This window comes from Sinocyclocheilus anshuiensis, unplaced genomic scaffold (assembly GCF_001515605.1).
Source record: "Sinocyclocheilus anshuiensis isolate Anshui unplaced genomic scaffold, SAMN03320099.WGS_v1.1 scaffold183, whole genome shotgun sequence".
Lineage (NCBI taxonomy): Eukaryota > Metazoa > Chordata > Actinopteri > Cypriniformes > Cyprinidae > Sinocyclocheilus > Sinocyclocheilus anshuiensis.
Window position 1 is genome coordinate 2511252 of NW_015548309.1, and position 8415 is coordinate 2519666.

Here is an 8415-nt window from a genome sequence, read left to right on the forward strand (position 1 = left end):
CATTAATTACTTTTGGAACAAGGACTTTTTTATTTATTATATATTTTATTTTTATTTTTGCCAATGACAATGTTTTCTTGAACATATGGCATGGAACTTTTACTTTTTATGTTTTTTTCCCAATGACAGTTCTGTTTTCCAGAACACAAGAGATGGAAATGCTTTTGCTTTATTCTAAAATAGTTTTTGAAATATCTTGATTTTTTTTTGCATAAATAATTATCATTTTATTTTATTTCTATACAGATTTGTTTTAAATACATGGGATAGAAATACTGCTGTTCTAAAAAATTGTTTTTTGTGGTGTACTGACTTTTTGCATAAGTTATATTCAGAACATGGAAACAAAGCTAACCAGTGACGGATAATATCAATTAAGTTCCTACATTGTCACATTGTAGAAGTAGAATGGCTTACGAAGGCAGTTTCATTATGACAAACAAAGAAATCTGCCCAGAACTGACACATTGTAGCTCTGTCAAAGAGTTTTAGTCACAAACTAAACCAAGGATAAAAAGACACCCTGCCCAACATCCCCCTTCCCTAGCGACACCTTCAATTTCTGCGGCAGCTGTGACTGTCCTATTCTGTTGATATTAAAAAGCTTATGTGCTGCTGGTTTTTCCAGTAAATTAGAGAAAACAAAATCTCCTGATTAGTCAATTAAGTGCCACATTAGTCTGGGACTTAATTAAAAGATAGGGGAGCCTCTTTAAGAATATGCTACGATGTGTACGGAATGTTTAAACAGGAGATTGAACAAATGGAGCTTGTTAAAACTCACTGTGAGTCACTTGACATCTTACACGACTGCAACTAGGGCTTCACAAATAGAATGTCAGACTGTGGCACTCCATATATCTTGCTATGCTAATCTGGGACGGGGCAAGAAGAAGTGCCACGCAATACCAGCTGGCACAACAGAATGTAAACACTCATGAAATCACAGGCTTAGAGGTTCAAAGAGCTGATGCAAGCAGACACACACTGATACGCTCATGCATGGTCAGACACATAGGTAACCCTGCTCGGATTGAACTTCAGATTGAAGACTGAGGATACCTGAAGAAAGAATACAGGGAAGAAAAATCAGATATGAGATCTCTTTAAAATCTTTTTTTTTTCCTCCTAGACAGCAATGAGATTAAACGGAGAGAAAATGGTGAGTTTTCCTCTCAAGGCTCCTGTTTCTGTCACGGTGAGTGCGGGGAGATGAAGCGAGGACTCAATTGCAGGAGAAATGGTTATTTATTTTAATAATAAAAATGAAACAAAAACAAACTCAAACCACCCCGAGGGGGAAAAACAGACAGGCAGGCCTAAAGCTGCACCACATGCAGACACGAAACACACACAATGAGAAATGACGGATCAGCACAGGATGACAGACACCAGGAGAATAAATAGGAACCAAACGAGGAGGCTAACGAGGGAGACACGGGTGGAGCAACTTAAACAATAACGAGGTAACAAGATGGGAGGGGCAAGACAATAGACAGGAGAGAGCACATGGCAACAGACAACACAAGCCATGTGCTCACCGAACACAGTCATCTGGTGGCCCTCCTGGGCACACCCGCTGAAGACTGTGACAGTTTCTCAGATGTTTCTTCTCTTAACAATGTCTCAAATTATGCTGACAAGTGCAATCAAAAGTCAAAGACCTCAATTTGAACTCAAACATTCCTCAAATTCTTACAACATCAAACTGCGATCCAAAATAATGTCATAGGTATGCACTCCTACTGTATTGTCAATAATTGTCTCATTTATTTCTGTTTTAATAATTTTAGGAGAAACATCTGAGGAGACTTACAGTAAAAAGTAAAAAGTCTCCACTTGCTCTGCATTTACTGTTTCTAGGAGAAACAAATGAGATATTAAAGTTGTTACTGTAATGAAAACTGATAACTTTAAGTTTCCTGAGGAAATAATTAAGTTAAATAAGTTAATTACATTTCTAGAGCTATAAAACTGCAACCTGTAAACACTAACATTTTAGCTTTTAATTCCCACTGTAGGTTTGCATAATAACAATTTAATAACAATGATAACAACTGCATAATCCTATTGCTCCAAAAGCAACCTTAAGAGAAATATCTAAGACAAAGTTGATATTAAAACATAACTAAAATCCTATGACAAAGCAACCTCTGAATAATAAAACTTCCCTCTGGGTAGATGTATAACTGCTCATTGACTTCCTCAGTAGCTGCGAAAATAATAATAGTGATCAGGTATATTGCATCATTTTCAGGAAATGGCGGCTGTAAATTCACAGAAGACTGTCCAGACATGGCGCTACCAAATTCATATCCGTAATTTAAGAGATGAGAAAAAGGCGGATATTTCCTTTTGAGGCGGAATAAATTATGCATAATTTCATTCCAAACAGAGGTAATATTATCCTGGCTTTGTCTGTCCTACTTCATAAATCCTGAGCTTTAAAACACTCACGAATGCACGCACACCAACACAATCCCTTTCAGCCAACACACACAAAAGACACGATTTTTGCCAGTGAGATTTAGGAGCCGGTACACTAACATCACAGTTCACTGGCTGTGTTGCCGTCTCAGTGTCACATTCTATCCAGAACAATGCAACAGCTGACAGCTTGCACAGTGATTCATCCCGCTAAGCAGAATTGTTTCTGCCACGTGCTAATTTATTAACAACCTATGCATGTTCTAATGTAGTAAATTTGCATATACATTTTTAACCTGGAAGCCAAATCATGAATATTCCTCAGGCAGTGGAGTATTTCTCTTTGTTAGTCACTTTCGATTCTTAGAAGTGGGACTGAGATGAGAAAGAGAAGTCACAACCGCTCCAATCTTCCACAAGACACGTATACTTCCAGGGCCGCATTCCGGTCCTTCCTTAACCTTTTGCTCAGAACACAGCAGAATCTGACATTAAACCTTTTATGTTGCAATTTAATGCATACACATGCGTTTGACCTGAATAACATAATAATGCAGGAAATATATCATATTCAGTAATGCACAAGTACTGAGAGAACAGTGGAATGAGGATGGAGATTACTTTAGATGAACGAATGAACAAGTCTAGGAAGTTGGGGAGGCGGATTTCCATGAAATACCACAGGACGCGCATTTATTATGAGGGTGGTGCCAGGACACAAGTGGTTTTCCCTGCAAGAGCAGGCTGCAGGTGCACGTTTCGCACACCTGTGAAGTTTCCCTGTATTCCCTTGCATCGCCCAGCGATGCAACAATCAGATGCAGGCATAAACACCACGCTCCTGTGGAAATGCAACAAATCATACCTGCCAGCCTGACAGGTTGCCTCTGTATGGTGAATAAACAAGTAAAACAGAGACATAAACAGGTGTAGCTATTGTCTGAGGAGTCTGACAAACAAATCAAGAGCATCTGTAATGGTGTAATTACAGCAGAAAACAGGATTTAATCTTTTCTAACCTTGTTCTGACTGATGATCTCTGGTGCAACCAGGGAAAGAAATGTTATTAGTTTTGGTGCTTTGGTTGGTCTTCTTTTTTTTGTCTTATTGTTGAGCTGATCGTAATAATATTAATAACAATATTTTTATATTATAATATCTATTTTTAATTTTATCTATCTATCTATCTATCTATCTATCTTTTATTTATTTTTTATATGGTCCAGGGCATGAACACAGATAAAATCATATAAAATTGAGTATCCTTGTGTAATGTATTTATATAATAATGTAATGTATATCTATCTATTACAGTGATTAGAACCTTGGAGGAAGTTGTCATGAAAATAAATGTCACAATGTAAATGTTCTATCATACTGATAGAAATCATAATAATGATCCCAAAATAGGCTTCATTTTCTTCAAACAAAATACACATCATTTCATTTCTTAGTTGATTTGAGGGTAAAATATCGGTTTCGTGATATTCATCCTTGCACACCCTATCATAATGTTTTGAGTGCAAAGACAGGATCAGATCTTCACACTGACAGACTTGAGTAAATATGCTAGCCAGATTTGACAAGCCACTAACTTCACCACAAGATATCAGACTGAAAAAACAAAGTGATTAAACTGTTTATCTGTCATAAACCATGCATTCCACTGCTGATTGACAAAACCATAAATAGCAAAATGTGCTGCACGTTCAGATGCATATTTAAAGGCCTTTACATAATTACCATCGAATCTGGTGTGTGTGGATCAAAATACACAAGCTCAAAGCATCACGACAAACAAAACTGTCAATCATTGAGAATGACTACATGCTACTGAGGCCTTTCATTTAAGTGATGTTAAGAGCAAACAATCAACCCTCCTGCTTTGGTATCCACAACACATCCATATCAAAGAATGACAAGTAGCAAAGGTGACATCTAATTTATAGCTCAAGGACTGCGAACAAGCAAGTAAACAGGCATTTCCGAACCACGAGTCCAATTCAATTTGCCTCTCCCATGGTTCAATGCATTTAGGGAAGTGCAGAACTTTAATGTCTTGCTAATAGGCTAGACAAGCCTTCACAGCTAACTCTTGGTAAGCAGTTGAAAAAGTTGCATATGAAAAGCTAAGACAAGTTCAAAATACGTCTCAATGTGTCTCTTTCATTTTAAACCCAAAGCCGGTGTTGTCAGCGCTCAACTTCAAAAAGATGAACCGTAGAAACTTTGAACCGCTCCGTGCCCCATCTGTGGCTGTGGGCTTGTTTTCCTGATCTCACTAACTACCGCTTGCTGTCGTTACATTGCTGTTGCTTCGCCTGCAGGTAAAGAGAGATTAAACAGCATGCGGGGCCCGTGTAAAGCAGCAAAGGTTTTATGGAGGGGGTCTTTAAATATTTAAGGTGTGAGTACAATGAGGCAGAGCTGAAATACAAAATACAAACCTGCAAATCATTTACATTTCATTTGTCATGTCTATTTTAAACAAAATTCCAAAAAGGAAGATAAATGCACAATATGACAAGCTGTTTGTCATGAGGTGATTGTCATAGGTTAACAGGAGCTATTTTTCCTCGTTCCCCAAAAAAAAAGAAAAAAAAAAAAGACAAGAATTAAAATAAAATAAAAAAAGTCACTATTTTTTTGACACTTCACAACTGTATTTCAGCAAATAACTATTTAAACCAGCAAATTCAAGATCCAAATCTGCACCGAAATTACAAGAAAACAAAAATATTGAATGCAAAAGATTCCTGGCCCTTGTCACATTCAATTAAGTTGGCTAGGTAATGAGGCCATTTGCATTGTAAAGCATCCCTCATGTGTGAGGGTTTTAATGGGGACAGGACCTGAGGAGATTAATTGAGAGTGACATTTCTTGAACTCTATTTTTCCCCCTTCCATGTCCTCCACGTCTTGCCTTTGCTAACCTGACTGACAGATCTACCTTTCAAACACTAATATCTGAAAGCCTGTCCACTCAAACCCCTCATTTACTCTGATGTCAGGGTAGGATGGTACGTAATGCATATGGTGATGAACAGAAGTGCTTGACTTCGAGAAAAGGGATGGATTCGGTTCACAAGGCAACATTTCTTTAATTAACTGACCAGTTATTCAACACTAATTTTACTCAAATCGATTAAATAAAACTTATTAGACATTATCTAAGAAATATTTCAAAACAAAAAAATGTGCATTATGCATTGCAAATGACGATGATATATTCCTCATGTTGTGTTCTGGTCATTTTGACCAGGAAAGGAATTTTGTTTTCCCAAATATGCTAGTTATTGGTAATGTTATTACAGTGGTATAACAACTTCTTTATTTATTGTCAAAATTATCCACAAATAATGCTTTTTTCCCCACTCAAAAACTAAGGTGCATAGTCTCAGATCAATGAGGCCTATGACCAATCAGTTCCAAAAAGAAATACAAAACATCTGCTAATCAAAAGACAACAAGCTGACAAAAAGATTGAGATTTGGTGATAATATAGCATGAGAAATTTACAAGCAATTTTCAAAAAGCTGGCCGTTTTAGATTGGGAACACCAAATTAGGTGACTTTGAGCACAGCACAAGAGATATTATATAACTGACAAATAGGGAAATACTTCTGTTAATTGACAAAGGGGTCTAATTTATAATCCACAAAGTGCCTACAAATGTTAAGAATTTTAACTGTACAGAAAATATAACCTTTGAAGGCCACATATCCCTCTTGTACATATTTCAGAATAATGAAGCACTGCTTTGGATCTACAGTCCTTCTGTCATTATTATCACTAAAGCAGCCATAATGTAGCTGATGGCCAGACGGCGGTAGTTATCATCTTTAAGTTCTTTATCATTCAATATCATACTACACGCTTGCAAAAATCAAACCGTATATTTGTGTGTCCTCTTATGATGCAAGAACGGTGCAACTACAACTCTGAATATGCAATTTTAGAGTACTACAAAAGGTGGAGGGCAACGGCAGATAGTCATTTCAGCCATACGAGGTGGGGGTGGTGGTCACGGGTCTCTAATGACTTATTTAATATTGTAAGAGAAATGACCCAGGTACCAAGGAGCGCAACGTCTCTTCAGCCTGAAAACAGAAACAATGGAGCCACCTTAATTGTGACATTACAAGCGGTGGCACAGACAGGAACAGAGCGGGTTTGATTAAAAGTAGAAGAGGTGGATGACTTTGTGAAAAGGTCACTGCACACTTACCTGGACTTCTCAACTCCCCCTCTTTCTGAATAAGAAAAAAGTGGAAGAATATGGAGGAAAAAGAACAAAAATGTGATCCCATGTGATTAGAGACGACTTCCAATATTTTCAGCAATGCCATTAGTGAAATAAGATGGTAATTTTCTGGAAGGCGGTATCTGGGCAGAAAATGACAGAAGGAAGTGAGGGGGCGGCAGCAGGTTGTCGGTGGGAACAGAAGGCAGCACAGGTGGGGTGGTGTCAAGGTTAATTGAGAGGTTAACAAGGACAAAGGTATGTCATAGGTCAGGGAAGACCACCAGCCAGAATTTGAGTGCATATAAAATAGCAAATGGGAAATACTCAACTTTTTTAAATGCAAGGAATACTCCAAAATTAACGTTTGGTGAAAATTTACTAATTTAAAGTTCAGGCAAATTTTCAGCCAATTTTCATTTAGAACTTTTTCATTTACAACTATTCCTTTAAAAAAATACCTTTTTCACTAACCACACGTAAACCTTATTTTCTCAGAAATACAAGTAACATGCATGCTGATTACATATTTTTGTAGCCCAGTGTAATCAGACTTTAGCCATTAATATGTTTATAAGAAACTGAAAAATTTACAATTGTCAGCGCATGTCAAATCTTCTCCAGGGCCCTAAAACTCTCTCAGACCCCAGAGGGTTAATTAAACCGGTATTCTTCACCTTCTTACAAAAATGTACTCGTTAAAACTTCAAAATAAACCAAACAATATTTCAAAACAAAATATGAGCATTATGCATGGCAAAGGATGTTATGTATATTACAGTATGTAATGGACAAAAGGGGAAACACTTCTGTTAAAGGGGTCATATGATGCGATTTAAATTTTTCCTTTCTCTTTGGAGTGTTACAAGCTCTTGGTGCATAAAGAAGATCTGTAAAGTTGCAAACAGGCAGTATCTGTGCAGAAAATGAGAGAAGGAAGTGAGGGGGGTGGCAGCAGGTTGTCGGTGGGAACAGAAGGCAGCACAGGTGGGGTGGTGTCAAGGTTAATTGAGAGGTTAACAAGGACAAAGGTATGTCATAGGTCAGGGAAGACCACCAGCCAGAGGGAAAGACTCCTGTTTCTCCTGACTTATGTAATGCGGGTGTCCATGCTTCTGATGTAGCGGCACAATCTCTATTTGTTTAGTGAATGAGCTTTATTAAAAGACAGATTTTAGTCATAAAAAACCAAGGTGGCTAATGGCCAATAATAACAAAATGCTGAATATATAAAATAAATTTAAACTTCAGTATTCAGTAAGGATGCATTAAATTAACATTATTAATAGTTACAATAAAGATTTTTTATATGGTTACAAAAAATTCTCTCAAATAAATGTTTTTTTTTTTTTAACTCACCAGCCCCAACCTTTGGAACAGTCATGTTAAAAAAAAAAAAACTCAGCGCACGCTAAGCCGGGGCTTCCCCTCACGCTAGGCCGCTGTGTTTTTCGTTGTGAAAGCGAAACTACTTTGTTTGGCCTTCCAAAAGAGGACGATATCTGCTTCTTCATCCCTAGAGCTGATCTGTGCTGGTCACTGAGGAAATACTTCGCGCTGTGGATCGCCGGATTGGCTTTCACCGTGGACGAAGCGGAGTCCAGCCCGGGCGCTCACTCAAGCCGGCCTCCGCTCACTCTAGCCCGCCGGCCGCTCCTCACTCTAGGCCTCCAGTCGCCGCTCACTCTAGCCCGCCGTGTGTGACGCTGTGTTTCGTTGTGAAAGCGAAACTACTTTGTTTGGC